Raw genomic sequence first — 17,266 nt, 5'->3', positions numbered from 1 at the left:
GAAAGGCCAGGAGGAAAAACTCCCCCGCCCCCTTCTGATCACAGGTAATGGCCCAGGTTTGACATGGGATACCCAGTTTGGACTTTCATCCCTAAGTGTGCATTTTCAGAATCAGAATGGGTGGCAGGGAGAGAGACAGAGGTGGAGTTTCACCTAGAATTGGATCTAGCTAAACAGCATTCTCCTAGGAAATAATAAAGGTAAATCCTGTCAACACTTGGGGGGGAGGCAATCTTGCTTGGCTGGCAAGAGGGTAGAGGCAAAAGCTGAGATGGAATCATTCATACTTCTGGCACAAACACCTGAATGGATGGCAGAAGAAGGCAAAACCTGTTTCATATTCCATGAAGTGGCACTGAGCAGATGCAGGAACGAAATGAAAACCTGTTCTGGATCACTTGATGCTGCAACAATGTGGCCAACAGGTAACAGACCACACAGGAGGATTGTACAGTCAAAGGGATGATAGCAGCTGGAAGGAAGAATTAATGTTATTCTGGATAAATGTCAAAGCATTTGCCATCAGGAGGAAGGCTAGCACTGGACTTGCAACACTCGTGAGGCACAAACTCACTTACCCCCCCCCCCCAAGGAGGTGACAATTACAGAGAGTCATGGTTTAGACTGGCCAAGTTGAATCCCAGGACATTTGAGGCATTCAATGTCGTACATTAAAATCCATCTCATAACAATCCAAATATTTCTTCTAAACAACAAGCTATGGCAAAACCTAGGACAAAGTTAAGGTATTTCTAAATCATAGACATTGTAATGACATTCAAAGTACATGAAAGTCACTTTGAACCAGGGCCAGTTCATCCATGTAGCACGTGCTACGGGCTCCATGCTTCCAGGAGCCCTGCATGGTGCCTTCCCCACCATGACTCAGGATCATAGCCTCTCCTCCCTCCTTCCCCCTTTTTAAGGACACTTGGGGTAACACCCCTTTACACTGTGGAGGACTCTTCCGCCCACAGTCTGGCTGCTCCTGCCACAATTGTACTCTTAGGGCCCTGCAAATCCTTAAACTGGCACTGGTGCTACAGCCCCACGAATCCCTAAACCACTCTTGCTTTGAACCACCCAGATCCAAACACACACACACGGCACAAGAACCAAAATTCAGATTAGAGTACATCCCATGCAAAGACCACAAACTAGCCCAGAGGTGCTTGCAGACAAATGAGTAAAAACAAACTAGCAGCATGAACCTATCTACGCATATGTACTTTGAAATGTATTCCATTGAATTTTATGGGGTTGTCACCTAAGTAAGTGTGCATACTTAGGTGCAGCCAATAATGGGGAAAATAAATGCCTCCTGTGTACTCTGATCTGGATGGCCCAGGTTTGCCTGATCTCATCAGATATATAGGAAGCTAAGCGGGGCTAGCCCTAATTGGTATTTAGATGGGAGACCCCAAAGGAAGTCCAAGGTCATGACACAGAACCTGTCAATGGCAAACCACCTTTGAATGTCTCATCTGGAAAACCCTATGAAGTCACCATAAGACACCATCTATGTACCTCCCTGGCAGTCGAAATGTGCCCATTATTCTGAGACGTTTCAGACAACCAAAATACAAAATGAGTCTTGTAGAAACACAAAAAGTTACTCAATTCCAGTTGATGTATCTGATAAAGTGAGTGGTGGCTTATAGTAGAGCTGCCAACCTCCAGGTGGGGCCTGGAGATCACCCAGAATCATTCAAGATCTCCAGAGATCAGTTCCCTTGGGGGGCAGTGCTTTTGAGAGTGGACTCTATGGTATTACACACTGCTCCTCCACCTTCTCCAGGCTCCATGCCCAAATCTTCAGGAAAATTTGCCAACCTGACATTGGCAACCCTACGAGTCACGAATGCTTATGCCATAATCTGGTTCATCTACAAAAGAGACATTTGTTAGTTTCCTAGAAAGTGATTTGGCATCATCCTTATCCATTGTTGATCCTCTGTATATTTGTGAAACAGCCTGGGGGGTGGAACATATCCGGCTGTCCAAGTTGGGACCAATCAGGGTGCAGCTGGCTGCACCCTGATTGGCCCTACCCCTGCAGCCCCCGCCCTCCGTCCCTGGACTCTAGCCTCTTTGCTCTCAGACATGCCTCAGTGCATGGAGCCAGCAGCAGGTAAGAGGAGAGGGCCCTGAGCAAAGGGTCATGGTGGAGGGCCTGCTAATGAGGGCCTCCCAGCCTGCTGACTACCTGCTAAGGAGCTCTGTCCTGGCCCTGCTAACGAGCTGCCCCTGAGCCCCCAAGCCCCTGAGGCCCAAAGCCACCTTAAGCTGCCTGGCCAGGGGCCACAGGAGGGAACCCTTTCAAGGCCTGTTCTTAGGAACGGGCTTTGAAGCTAGTCATTACATAAAGTACAAAGTGCAGCACCCAGAAGGCAGTGAGATAGGCTTGGATTTCATCAAACCACAATGCCTTGCTCATTGATTGGGTCATCCTGGGTATCCCTGACAGCCCAATTTCTGTAAAACAGAAGTATACCCTGTCATTCTGGGGTGCTAAATAAATATTATTGCCCTTAGTGACATAGGAAAGACTTGTGACCGCATTCCAAAGTATCTTTACTAGGGTGCAATGCCCACTCAATGCAGTAAAATGCTTAACATTGCACTGACCATGAATGAATACAGTAAGCAGGACTTTCACGGCTCTTCACCACAGTATAGACATTGTTGATACCAAGTGAAGAAGCAAGAGGGATTTTCTGCCTCAAAAGATGCTGTTATTAATTTATGTGTAGGAAATAAGTGCATAACTGGTTCATTCCCATGACCTGCTACTTCAAGAGCTTTTAACTGAATGTGCAGGGACTAAACCTGGGTTCTTGTGCTGCAGCCATGCTTCATGTGTACTTTCAAATGTATTCTCCATTTTATGTTCTCTCTATTTTATTGTATTTACTTATGTCCCTTCATTTATATCCCCCATTTCTCCCCAACTGGAACCCAAAGTATCATCACTTCCATTTCATTCCCACAACAACCCTATGAGGTAGGCTAAGCTAGGGGTTTGTTAACTGCTCCAAGGTCACTCAGCAAGTTTCTATGGTATTGTGGGGACCAGGGTCTACTATTAATATCCTGATACTGAAAAGTGCCTGTGGCCCTTTGTAGCACACTGAGTTAATCAGAAAAAATATATTTAGGAGGCCAAAGATGGGCATTTCCACTAGTTGCACTCTGTCAAGTATAAAAGATTTACAATAAAAACAATATTTAATGAGAAATGAGGTATATCCCCCCCCCCATAAAAACACTGCCTGTCACCCCTGCTCACTGTAAGAGTATTTAAAAGAAAACCCTTTCCTTCCCCCATATTATTTTGGGACATGTTATTTATGTTTCTAATCAGGGTTTATCTACTTTAGAAGTCTTTGCCTATAAAGAAGTGGCATATGGAAGCTGAATCTTTCCCCTCCCCCTTGTACTTGCAAAACCCCTTAAACCCAGTTTGAATGCAAGAATGTGTGTGGGGGGGGGGCATTCTTTAAATGTTCCACCTGATATAGTAAAAATAAAAAATCAGTCAGCCCATCTCTCTTGCATGCTTTCCAGAAATGAAATGTTTATCATAATCCCACTTTAGAGCTGTAATCTTGTGTTTATTAACTCGGAAGTAAACATGCAGAGGAATGGGCTATGTGATTTTATTCTCATTTGACAAACAACATGAATCTGGGTTTTATCATTGTCTGTTCCTATCAATGGAAAACCAGTCCAGTGTTTGCCTCCCACCTGCTGGAGGCTATGATTCCCCCCCCATCTCCCGTTCAATGCTTAGAAATCCATCCCACTTTTACTCTTAAACCAGTTCCCTTTTTGTGTCATTTGGATTCACCTTTTCAAGCTTTTCTCTGCTGCCACAAGGGTTAGAAATTCATTTTGTTTAAAAAATGAATCTGAGATGCTCACATAATACACTTTGTCCTCCAAAGTCTAGGCTAAGTCATGGTATATCAATTTTTCTTTGCTAGCATTTCCCAGAATAAATACCAGGTTTGCTTAAGAAAAATGCAATGCAACACATCTGGAGAATGCAATGGAGATTGTACAAATATTGCATGCCCACTGACAGAACTATTGGGAAACCCCACTAGACTTTTGCAGCTACTTTGGACTATTAGGACATGAATTCATTATTCCAACTAACCCTTCTGCTGAAACCTACCTGCAGCAGGGGTGCTTGAAGCAGAAGACCAGCTAGGGTTTTTGTTTTGTTCTTTTTTGGGGTGGGGTGGGGGGGTGGGGGGGAGTTCACCAATAAAATCTAAATGCTATTTCTGTAGCAGAGAGGAATCTACACTGAGGGGGCATATTGCTGCTGCTGCTAGAAAAGAGAGCCAAAGCCAGGTTTTATTGACAATTTAGCCTGATCCCTCAAAGATTTTCCTACCTTGGAGAATGACAGGTAGAGTGCATTGATGATTGAAGTCAATGTGAGTACATACATCACAACCTTGGAAAGGGATAAGTTATTGGCAGGACATACTGAGTGATTTTACTCAGGATAGTCAAGGAATGTTGTAACAAATACATGCTTTCTAGAACAGTTCCTCCTATGAGACTAAGAAAATAGTTGGTGACCTTGGTTGTTTTTAAAATTAAAGAAAAAACAGGTGCAACATTACAGTGCAGTCTTCAGCAGAGTTACAACTAAGTCCCTTGATTTCAAAGGACATAGTGTGAAGTAATTCTGTATAGAGTTGCACTATTAAGCTTGTTTTCTTAAGTTGGTTGGTTTCTGTCCTTGGCCATGGAACTCCCACTGGTGAATTTAGCTGTTCTCTCTGGTCTATGTTGAGGAACAACCCTCTGTACTAGACTGCCAGCAAATTATATTAGCTAGATATTTTCCAAAATTAAAAATAAAACATGCACAAAATGTTTTGCTTCAGCACTGAGAAGATTTCATAATAAATTCGTTTGATGCTTAATACCTATTTTGTTTTGCAGATCTTTGTCATAGCATTCTCCAGTGGATCATAGTTTTAGGCTACTTGCATGTATTCATGTGCCCTTCCCTTCTTTTCTCTATCCTGAAACACAACACTAATTTCCCACAAGCTAGTCCTTTACTCTTAGAGCCAAATATGCAGGATACAATGAGATCCATCAGCTGGGGGGGGGGGAGCCATCCAAAAAAAAAATACAGCAGTCATGCTTTGGGAAGAACCTGAAAACTGCATTTCTAAGCTGACCTTAATCTGGTGGGGGGAACAACTGGCACAGATGTTTTAAAATGTAGCACAACATACCAGGCACATGTTCTGAAATCAAAGATGAATGGCCAAAATCAGAAGTTCTAAACTTTAAAACAATTGCAACCAAGTAACTCAAATACTTTGACCACCTCATGAGAAGGAAAGACTCCCTGGAGAAGAGCCTAATGCTGGGAGCGATTGAGGGCAAAAGAAGAAGGGGACGGCAGAGAATGAGGTGGTTGGATGGAGTGACTGAAGCAGTAGGTGCAAACTTAAATTGACTGTGGGTAATGGTAGAGGACAAGAAATCCTGGAGGATCATTGTCCATGGGGTTGCGATGGGTTGGACATGACTTCGCGCCCAACAACAACCAATTGACGTTTCAGAGACTTTGTAAACAGGTGTGTGTTTTAGTCAATAGATTAATCAACTAATGTGCAAGTAAGTTCAATTGAGTTTGGTAGACTCATCCCTAAGATCCTACGGTGACTGTTAGAAGGCAATGCAATACATGTGTCAGAACTTTAATAGAAGCACCGTATATTCTAATAGTATTCTGTTAAAGTTGCTCTTTGCAACTTTTCTTCTCCATTAATCTTCTATTAATAATAAATAAAGACCCATTCCTTTAAATAAGGAATGAGTGGCACGGTTACAGTTTGATACCATGAAAATATGCCAAAAACACTACATTGATGTTTGTATGAATATTTCCTCAGATGTATTTAAGTAATAAAGTGGTTCAACGTCAGATGATAAATAATGAAGTGGCTAAAAGTCAGATGATTGCCCAACTAAAAACTCATTCATTGACTGACATAACTCATTGTAAACATAAAATACTGAAAATGGTTCATGTCATGTGGCAACCTACCTCAGAGGGCTGCAGTCTGAGAAGGAATGATGCCTGCCTCCAAATACAAGTTTTTTTTTCTATGATTGTTCAATCTATATTTGCTGAAACTGTATTTTATTTGTTTGTTTTAATAGGACTTAACATCATGTCCATAGTTGTGTTCTATTTGATTTTATGTATGTTGGAATTTATTTTGTTGTTTAAAACTTAAACAGAGAAGAAATGCTGCATCAGGATCCTGAGTAGGGAGTAGGGAATCTTTGTCTCACACATTGGATTTCTGAAAATATGTATATATAACAGCATACTTCATATTAACTCTCCCACACTGAACATATTTTCTCTGAAGAAGAATAAATGAAGACAAATCACATCTCAATGACCTACAGAAGTTGAATCTTCTGGTTCTTAAGTGATTCTGTGTAACAGGTAACAACAGTCTCCCTTTTAAATTTCAGAATAGTGTCAGTCTACCCACTTAAATTCTCAAGCTTATATAAACTATCTTAATATTTAAAAGGCCCTCATTCTTATAAGTAAAGCATAAATCAATGAAGGTGTTCTATTCTGAGTGTTATACAACTTGTCATGTTATTATGGTACTTCTAATAATGATAATAGCATGTTTTAATGCTTTTTCTCATGAGAGCTGAAAGCAGTCAGTTTCAAATTACAGAAATCCTGAAAGACTGGCTAGCATAGCCATTCAACATACTACAAAGGAAAAGACTCATAGTGGTTTGCCTAAATCCCCTAGTGATTTTGCTAGGTTTAGAAGGAGATCCTCAGCTGATTGTCTACCAGCACCTGAAACTCTGAGGGAAGACATGGAGAGGAATGAATGGAGGCGTGTGTTGATTTTTTTTTTTACCATAGAGTTTTTGCCTGTCCTAAAGTATCCCATGATTGGCATGGCACCAGCACACTTAATTCCTGCTAAGGTTGCCAGCTCTGAGTTGGAAAATTCCTGGAGATTTGGGAAGGGGAGAGACCTCATTAGTGTATAATGCCATAGAAAAGGTAAAAAGGTAAAGGTATCCCCTGTGCAAGCACCGAGTCATGTCTGACCCTTGGGGTGACGCCCTCCAGCGTTTTCATGGCAGACTTAATACGGGGTGGTTTGCCAGTGCCTTCCCCAGTCAATGCCATAGAGTCCACCCTCTAATGCAGCCATGTTCTGTGGAATTGATCTCTGTAGTCTGAAGATCAGTTGTAATTCTAGGAGATCTCCAGGCCCTGCTTGGAGGGCAGCAACCCTTGACTATGTAATGATGTCATCATGGAGCATCCTCTCCTCCCTAAACTTCACCCACAAGCCTCTGCAAATTTCCCAGCTCGAAGCTAATACCTCTGTGTTGTGGCCCATACCTGAAGTTCTTGATCATTGTTCCAGTTATGCCAATATTTATGATATGTTTAGCCTCAAAAGCTGAACGCTCAACTATTTGAAATTTTGTCTCAGTTCTGTTTCAGCACCATTTTGTTTATTTATTTATTTGTTTGATTTATTTCCCGCACCTCCCCAAGGGCTCGCAGTGGGTTACAATTCATTAAAACCCCAATAAAACCCCATAGACAATAAAACAGTCTCTACATAAAAACCAACAAGTGACAAGAGCACCTGGTGGAAAACCTCATCCCAATTTAGTCCACTTAATGCCATCTTAAGGGGGAGGGGAAAAGAGAGAGAGAAGAAGGGAGAGGACGCTGATGGAATTTGCTACCACCACTTCTGTTGGGGGGGGGGGCACTGATCTACCTGGCCACCCAGCTTCACCCATAGATCTGGCAGAAGAGCACCATTTTGCAGGCCCTGCGGAAAGTCGATAGCTCTTGCAGGGCCTGCAGCTTCTCCAGGAGCTCATTCCACCAGGTTGGGACCAGGACCGAAAAGGCCCTGGCCCTGGTAGAGGCCAGGTGTGCTTCCCATCAATATTTTGGTTCAGTAACTGGTCCACCCGCATTTATTAAACATATATGCTTGTGTTGTAACTATATGAAATTGACATATTGATAACTATTTAACATGAAAATATGTTTTACAATTATTAATATTTTTTTAGAAGATATTTAACTTACCCTTCCTCCAAGGAACTTTCATCAGTGTACATTGTTCTCCCATTTTCCATTTTATCCTCACAGCAACATTATAAAATAGGTTACTTTGAGACTGTGTGACTTATTGTTGTTACTTAAAGTTATTTTTCATGCACAATTCTGTTCTAACAGGAAAGTCTCCTCTGAGGTAACAGACACAAGGGAATGGCTTTTTTGGGCCTAGTCATCCTGGGAAGCCTCAACTAAAATAACAAGAAAATTATTTTGTTAAAATTAAGATTGATACATGTCACGCACACCCATTTCAAGTTGAGCTCACCTTTCTCCTCTACTCAATCTCACAGTTTGCTTTCTTCTTTAAATACAGTCTCACAAACCCAAATGCCTTAAGGCCATATCTTTCCTTTCATAAAACTTCAATAATGTAGCAAAAAAGTAAAAAACTTGCCTTGTTTAGAATAAATGGAAGAGTGGCAACAAGGAGAAACTGCAGCACCAACCTAATACAAAAAGCTTTCAGCAAGAATCCTCTACAGCAGTGGTCCCCAACCTGCGGGCCGCGGCCCGGTGCCCGGCCGCGAAGGCCATGGCGCCGGGCCGCGGATCCCTCTCCCCCCCCCCCCGCAGTAAAAAACTTCCCAGGCCGCAAGCTTGCGGCCCGGGAAGCTTCTTACTGCGGGAGGGCGGGGAGAGGGAATCAGGGTCGGCCGCGTCCGTGCGGGCCGTGCCCGCGCGGCCCGATCCGCGGGTGCGGCCCGATCCGGGGGCGCGGCTCGGTGCGCGGGCACGGCCCGCGGGCGCGGCTCAGTGCGTGGGCGTGGCCCGCGAGGGCGCGGTCACCGCGGGCTCGGCCCAGTGCCCTGCCGGTCCCCAGCCTCATAAAGGTTGGGGACCACTGCTCTACAGTCCACACTGAATCCTTTAGTTGGCCAACAGCCTTTGATGGCTCTGCTGCATCTAGGCCAGGAAAGTCAAATATACGGCCCAGGGGCCAGAACCAGCCCATCCAGGGCTCTTAGCCCATGAGCAACTGGCAAAGGGAAGGGGGGGAGCAGACAAACACGGTGAGGGGTGTGTGTCGTCAAAAATATCAAGAAATAGGAAATGGCTAGCGGCTAACAGGCTGAGGTAAAATGCAGGGGGAATGGAAGCAAAGGTAGTTTTGGTGGTGGTGGGTATGACTGGCCAAAGGTCACCCAGCAAGGTGCTATGACACAAGTGGGAATTCAGACTTGGATCTCCCAGATATTAGTCCAACGCTATTAACCACTACACCACATTGGTTGTCATGCAGGCAATCATTTTTTATCTCACCACGAAATGTGTATGCAAGGGAATGGGAAACTGCTTATGTGTTATTAAAAATTACAAAATCTGTGAAGCAAAATAAAAGCCTTTGATTAAATATATACCTCCTTCACCACAGAATATGCACTTAGCATTTAGAATATGTTCTGATGCACCCTCCGATCCAGATCTCATGTCCTTAGGGCACACATATACATCTGTATTTATTAATGTAAATAAATATTTTGATTCTCTCTTTCCAAACTTGTTCAAGGGTGTTTGATAGAATTCTTTATAAAATAGATACAATGAATCTTTTAAATAATCCAATCATCCCAAAACAATTTGCAGAGCAGGCTATGTATTTGGGGGAGTTCATAGACCCAGCCTTATTTTTAAAAGCAGGCTGGTGTAGTGAGCAAGAGTCTCTTCTGATCACTGCATCTGCTTCACTAACTCTCTTCTTTCTTAGATTTAACCAATTTGGCTAGGCTGATCCTTACCTGTGTAATCTCATGGTTGGATTACTATAACATGCTCTATCTTGGGCTAAATTTGAATCAAATGGCACCTTTAAGAATAACAAAGTCTTAAAGCTACAATTTGACTCAAATCTTGTTCTGCTATTTCAGGCCATCATGGCTACCCATCTGAATCTCTCTTGGACTGTCCTTAAAGACAACCCATGCACCACCTGAATTAGAATGATACCGCCTGATTATTTTCAGAGACTCTCTGACGGAAATACATTTTACGTGTTTTAAAACAATTAAAGAAGAGTTGGTTCTTATATGTTGCTTTTCTTTACCAGAAGATCTCTCAATGCGGCTTACAATAGCCTTCCCTTTCCTCTCTCTACAACAGACTGAGGCTGAGAGAACCCTGATATTACTGCTCAATCAGAACAGCTTTATTAGTGCAATGGTGAGCCCAAGGTCACCCAGCTGGCTGCATGTGGAGGAGCAGGGAATCAAACCTGGCTCGCCAGATTAGAAGTCTGCGCTCCTAACCAGTACACCAAACTGGCTTTCACATACTGTCTGAAATTTTGTTTCTGAGTCTAATTCAGAGTGCTGATTATGAATTCATAGCCATTCATAGTCAAGGACCCATATGTCTGAAGGATTGTCTTTCCCCATATACCCCCAATCGCCAGTTACAATCCTCAGATTGTCATTGGCAAGCTGTTCCCCTGCTTAGGCTAGACTGCCAGGCATCAACCAGAGTCTGATACTTTTCCACTGTAGTTCTCACGATATGGAACATGCTGCTTGAAAAGGTGAAGTAGGGAGTGCCATCCTAGAACTGTTTAGAAGGTGCATCAAGGCCAGCTTTAGCTGCTAAGGCTTTTAATAGGAGTTTTTTGGGCGAGGGGCTTTCTTGAGTCTATACTGCATTTTAGGTTTTATGCTTGAATATGTAAGCTGTCTTGAGCCATAGAAAAGGTGGACTATAAATGTTTAAATAAATAAACAAATATGCCCCATCGCACCTTGGAATACCGCCACTTCTACGGCAGTGGGTAGGGATACAGGGAAAGTGGTGCCACATGTGGCAGCACCACTTCCTGTAAACGTTGGAAGTGATGTCATATCACCAGTGTGATACTGAGGCAGTTCTCTAGAATTTTGGCAAAACTCTTCGGTAAAACTCAAATCCTAGAGCCTGACCTCATTGTTATGCCAGTGATGTGAGGTCACTTCTGGGTATTTGCTGCAACTAACATAACACCACCAACACAGTGCAGTTTAAAAAAAAGAAATCCCAACTGCTGGCTCTCAGTGGGCCAGAAGGTGGCATAAAGGGTGAGTGAGAGCTCTGATCTCCCTGATTCTCCCTTTCCCCTCTGATCTCCCTTATCCCACTACTACAGTTCAAGAAGAGTTACAACCTTTGAAGGCCACAGACATCAATGGATAGCCTGTTCAGGATTGCCCTGTGGCTCCCAGACAGGCAGGGTAGGTTCTGCAGCAAAGAAGTGTAGGCTGCGGTGGAAGTGTCCTTCTTCCCTCCTCCCAGAATTGAGGAGGTAATGAGGGCCAAAGATAAATGATAAGACAATACTATGGGTCTTTCCCACAAGGAAGGAGAAGGGGCCGCCTTCACTCTGGTTCTGGCCCTGGCAGGCTGAAAAGAGGCCATGGTGAACTCATGGTAGATAGACTGATAGACAGGAAGACAGACAGACAGACAGACAGACAGACAGGCAGGCAGGCAGGCAGGCAGGCAGGCAGACAGACAGACAGACAGACAGATGGATAATGCCAACAAAGTACTCTGTGTGAAAAGTGTCTTTTCTTCCAAGAGAGGTCCAGCAAAGGTGGTGACTAGGGAGCAAGATACTTATTTAGGGGGATGCTCACCTCTTGCCCCATCTGACACAGCTACACCCTTCTGCTTTATTTTGCCCAACTACACCCTTCTGCTTTATTTTGCCCTGTGGGCATAAATGGAGCCACTAATGTTGGGTGGCTACTTTCCCAAGGGTATATGGAATTCCTCCAGGACCAGAAAAGCAATTTCCCTTTAGATGTAACCCCAGAGGGCACCCTGAGATTATGTAGTATTGAGTTTTTAATTGAGTACTCAGTTAACCAGTTAATCAGCGGCGGCAGCAACAGTAAGTTTAACCAATGGACAGCCTTAGGAATAATAATTGATCTCTTGTGAATCAAACCACTTCACGCTTACTTTGGCTGGAGGTTTTTTTCTTTTTTCTGCCTTAGCTTCCAAACTGAAGCACTTCTTTTTGGAGTATTCACATGACAACATGCTCTAATTGTCCTCTTATCATGTTTTCCCCATCCTCAGTATGCTCTTTCTCAAACCTGCTTTATGCTATAAGGAGCCCAGTCCAAACATTTTTGCATGTTATGTGAAAAGAATGGAATGCAGTTTCCTGCTGCATAGGCCCTTCCCACATTAGCACCATTTTTTTGCCACCCCCCGCCCCTTGTGATGTCATTTTATAGAATATTTTTCCTGTCTTGCTACTGCAAAAGTTTCCTCAGGGTTAAGGAGAAGGGGGTAACTGCAATTGTGCAACGGTGCTATGTTGTCACTCATATATAGATTTTTAGTTTTTAGTTCCTCTGAATTCCTGGTTTTCTTTCTTTTTTTCTCTCATTTTAATGAAGCCTCTGCCCCGTTTAGCTGCAGAGATATCACAGGAAAAGTGAAGGCATTTTTTTCATCCCAGCTGTCTGGAACGGAATGGGGGAGCAGAATCTGCAGGATGGTGATTTGTATGCTGATACTTCACTAGAGCAGCCTAAAATAAGTATTAAAGAGTGGGGAGCCCTTATGGGTAGCCATGATGACCATATCCCAACCTGTTGCAGAGCGCAGGTGCTGGGAGAAAGTCAAAGAAGAGAGGGAAGACTGTAGCAAACCGAAGCAATGATGAAAGCAAGACAGAGAATCCACACTGTTGGGAAGCAGCATTAGTACACAGCAGGGGTGTCTGTGCACATGGTGCCTGTGGACATAACACCCGCCAATACCTTTCCTGGTGCCCATGAAGTGTTTTTAGAAAAAGGGAGGGGCCAGGTGGGGTTATTTCCAGCAGGGGTTTTAATTGGCCACTGGAGGTCTGATTAGCTCTGCAGATTAAAATAACATTTTGGTGGCAGCTACCATCACAGTGTTGGATTTATTCTCTTTCTCAATTCTCTTTCCCAGTGTGCTTTAAACAAAAAAAGATTACCCTTCTTCTCCCTTGCACGTGGGCTTCTTCTGTGGCAGTCCTTTCGTGGTTGCACCCACCATCCTGTGTTCAAATTCTAAAGGTGCTCACAGGTTCAGAACAGTTGCAGACTCTTGGAATATGAGCATCTGATTCTTCTGAACTAGTTTTATCAATGTGGCTGGAAACCCACCTTGAAATGACAATACTAAACAGCCAACTTCTGTCCAAAGTGTTGTTGGCTATGGTATTGTTCTATGAGTTTATTTGTGACATAAGGCTGTTAGTACCATTGTATCTCTTAGGAGATGGATTTGCTTACAAGGGATCAAGGATATAGTGGATGAAGTTAAGGAATGTAGACAAACCCACATCCTTGCCAGTACACAGTCCAAAGAGAGTTCTCCAAATTGATGTTCATGTTAGAGTCTACACAGAATCCTTTTGTTACTGTATATCAGCAAAGCTTCTTCTATGATATGGAAGCCAGTTTTTCTATTAGTAATAATAATTTTTAGAATAACCAGTTGACCTGTATGCTTTATATCTTGCCATCAAGGACACAGAGAAGGGATTTTGCAGTCTAGAAGAGTAGCAATTTGTTGTGGTTTGCGACACTTAATCTTATACTATGGCTCAGTCCTACCATGCACTTATTGGAAGACCAAGTCCCACTGAAGTCAACATTCATTTACAGGCCAGGACTACTGTTAACATCTACTGGCCTCCCCATCCAAACCCACTCATCTACACTGTTCGTATCTACATCGCTGCCCACCATCCCTAGAAAAAGGAGATGTTTCAGATAGAATGGGCACCATTTATTTTCGATTTATTTTACATTATTATAACTAATTTTATTGGAAGAAGAAGAAGAAGAAGAAGAAGAAGAAGAAGAAGAAGAAGAAGAAGAAGAAGAAGAAGAAGAAGAAGAAGAAGAAGAAGAAGAAGAAGAAGAAGAAGAAGAAGAAGAAGAAGAAGAAGAGTGGGTTCTTATACGCTCTACCGTTTTTCTCTACCCGAAGGAGTCGCAAAGCGGCTTACAGTTGCCTTCCCTTTCCTGTCCCCCCAACAGACACCCTGTGAGGTAAGTGAGGCTGAGAGAGCCCTGATATTACTGCTCAGTCAGAAGAGCTTTATCAGTGCGAGCCCTAGGTCACCCAGCTGGTTGCATATGGGGGAGCGCAGAAAATCCACACTCCTAACCACCACACCAAGCTGGCAAAAGAACAACCATGTCCTCTCTCAACCTCCTCTTCTCTAGGCTGAACATTCCCAAGTCCCTCAGCCTTTCCTCACAGGGCTTGGTCCCCAGTCATAGAGAATGGCAGCATATAAATGAAATGTAATCTACTATGAAACATTGCATTTATGTATCTAAATGTATGCCTGTTTTCCAAATAAATCCTACTTTTGTTAACAGTTTCTTATGTTTACCATGGATTATATAGGGATAATGAAACCTGAAAAGGTCTGCTATTGCTGTTGTTGAGAAACATGTAAATCATGATTTATACTGAGAGGAGGTGAACAGTACATGTGAGTTTAATAACAGTGTGCGCATAGACCCCCATCAGCATTGCACTTGACTATTGTTCAGACTCCAGGAACCTCTTTCCATTTGGCTTTAAATAAAAATAATGGAATCTTGACAGCTACCCTGGGTGGACACTGGTTTGCTCACTCTTATTCTTTAGTGTTAAACTTGCCCCAGGGAAGGTCTGAGACTTTCATGTAGATCACAAAAAGAAATCTTTGTGTTACGGTTTATTTATTTTTAATAGTGGTGGTGGTGCTGCTCCAAACCTTATACACCTACACAATCTACACACACCTACACACACACACAGTCCTTAAAAAAAATCATGGATAAAGGAAGCATACTGATTCCTCTGCAAAAAATAAAATTTGATTGTGGATCATTTGTGGTTAAAATGTACAATGAGCATTTAATTTGTTTCCCTTCCTTCTTCCCAAAATACGTGCATAAAAACACTTTAAATATGTAATCCATGAACAGGCTTACTACAGCAGAGTGACCCAAATACCTCCTCACCCTCTGGTTTAGGATATAAAACACACTCTAAGCCCCCAGGGCTGATCATCAATTAGCAGGGCTAGTCCCCAGCAGCTACTGTTTTATGCCAGATGGTCCTCTTGACAGTGACCCGGCTCCTGGCCCCAACACCCCATTCCCCACAGCAGTGCCCTTTCCAACCAAACAAGAGAGGAGACAGCCGCATCTGGAGAACTCTGAACGGCATACCAGACAGCATCGCCCCACAGTGACCAGAAGGCCATTGCCATTTGCCTGCACAACAGCTGACTGGCATGTGTGTTGCACTTGTATTATCTTCTACTTTATTTTAAGAACGTAACCACCCATCATTTATCCCACTATTGTGCATGTACAAATCCCCCCCCATCTCTCTCTCCTTTGATAAGAGAAAGAATGAGGACAGCATCATCTATTACGCAGAAGTAGTCAGAAATGCAAGTATAAAGTTCTCTAATGCCAGATACTGCAGCTTCTAGAAGAAATATAAAAAAGAAGGCAAAGTCATTCACCCTTCCTCTTCCTCTGGTTAGTCTCTGAAGCCACCTTGCATTGGGGCTGGGGCCAGAGGGGAGGAGTAAGGGGGAAGACATCATGTAAAAAAACCCGATTGGCTGTGCCTTCCCTTCTAAGGACTCCTCCTGTTTCTCCAATGTTTAAGAGCCCCATAGAAATCAAACCAGTGTAAACAAAGGGGTCTGCAGTAAGGATGGCTGAGTTCGTGTTTGTAAAGCACCATTAGCTGCGCTCTATAAATGCTCAGTACTATTATTAGTATTACTATCATTACAATTATTATTTTATATAATAACTGATGTTTTATAATTGCATTTACTATTAATAATAATCCTAACAATATGTTGCCACAGTGCTCTGCAGAAGTTAATGAACCCAAGGCTCTGGTTTAAGATATCTGCAGAAGAATCTCTTCTAACGCCTATTACTATGGTTTGTGACAATAGGAAACAGGGCTGGTAACCTAGAGGGGAAACAAAGAACATAAATCTGACTGTGATAAAAGGGCCAGGCAAATCAAGTCTGGTCTCCAATAAACTCCTGCCTAACGCTACTAAGGATAAATTAATAGTGGCACTTGGCAAGATAACTGAGCCAGTGGAATAATCCAGGTCATACATTGTACAGGCAGAGCATGGGCAGCTAGCTCAGACCTGTCAGCACATTTGCTTTCAGTGGCAAAGCCATCAAGATTATATGACTGCCCTTTCTTCCAATTACTATAATTTGAATCTGATCTGCAATTTCATCTCTTTTTCATCTCAAATGCTACAAGATGTTTGGTTCTTTGTGTTTTCTGTGAAGTTATCCTTTTTTTTATTGTTCTATCATTCCGAACAGCCTTCATGTTTAAAGTAAATCATTGCTCAGTGGAAAGAGAGAGAGAGAGAGAGAGAGAGAGAGAGAGAGACTTAAATGCTGTTGGCCAAAACAGAGGACAGATAATATGATCAAGGCTTGTTTCTATTGATATGATTAGAAAAAAATATATGGAGCTCTTTGGATTCTGAGGCACTGTAGACTTTTTGGGGGTGCAGCAATTCAAATCAGGCTCATGTATGCCTAGGAATTAAGTTGCCAGCACCGAAGTCTCAAACACACGTCTTGTCGACAGTCCATATGTCTGCTACAAAGATTTTGTAAATGTGTGAATCGGCCCACACTGTTAGGATTATGGGAAAGTCACCTTCCAGCTTCATGTGCCTTTTTGTTGCATGGACCAGTTGATGATGTGAGTGTATGCAATATGACTAGAAGCCATGTTGTATTGTGCAAAGATGTGCTCTTGCACATACTTGGGAATGGCTCATTGCCCAGAGATGCATAATGTCTTCTAACATCCCAGGGAGGTATGATGTATGTCAGCTAATACTGCTCAAATGTCTGTTATAGGAAAGTGCAATGTTTTGCTGGAGTGTTTATAGTACAGGCAAGGGTTTTGTTTAAGGGTTTAAAGACTTAATATTGTGTACAGATATATGGTTTGCGTAGAGCCAGCAAGGCAGCCTTGCAGACCCTGCGTATTCTGGGAACAGCCAGTGCAGGAGAGGGGAGGAGAATCCACAAGAAGCAGCCTTTATTTCCTTTTAATTAA

This window comes from Paroedura picta, chromosome 3 (assembly GCF_049243985.1).
Source record: "Paroedura picta isolate Pp20150507F chromosome 3, Ppicta_v3.0, whole genome shotgun sequence".
Classification (NCBI taxonomy): Eukaryota; Metazoa; Chordata; class Lepidosauria; order Squamata; family Gekkonidae; genus Paroedura; species Paroedura picta.
The sequence above is the reverse complement of the archived record's forward strand: the minus strand, read 5'-3'. Positions refer to the sequence as shown.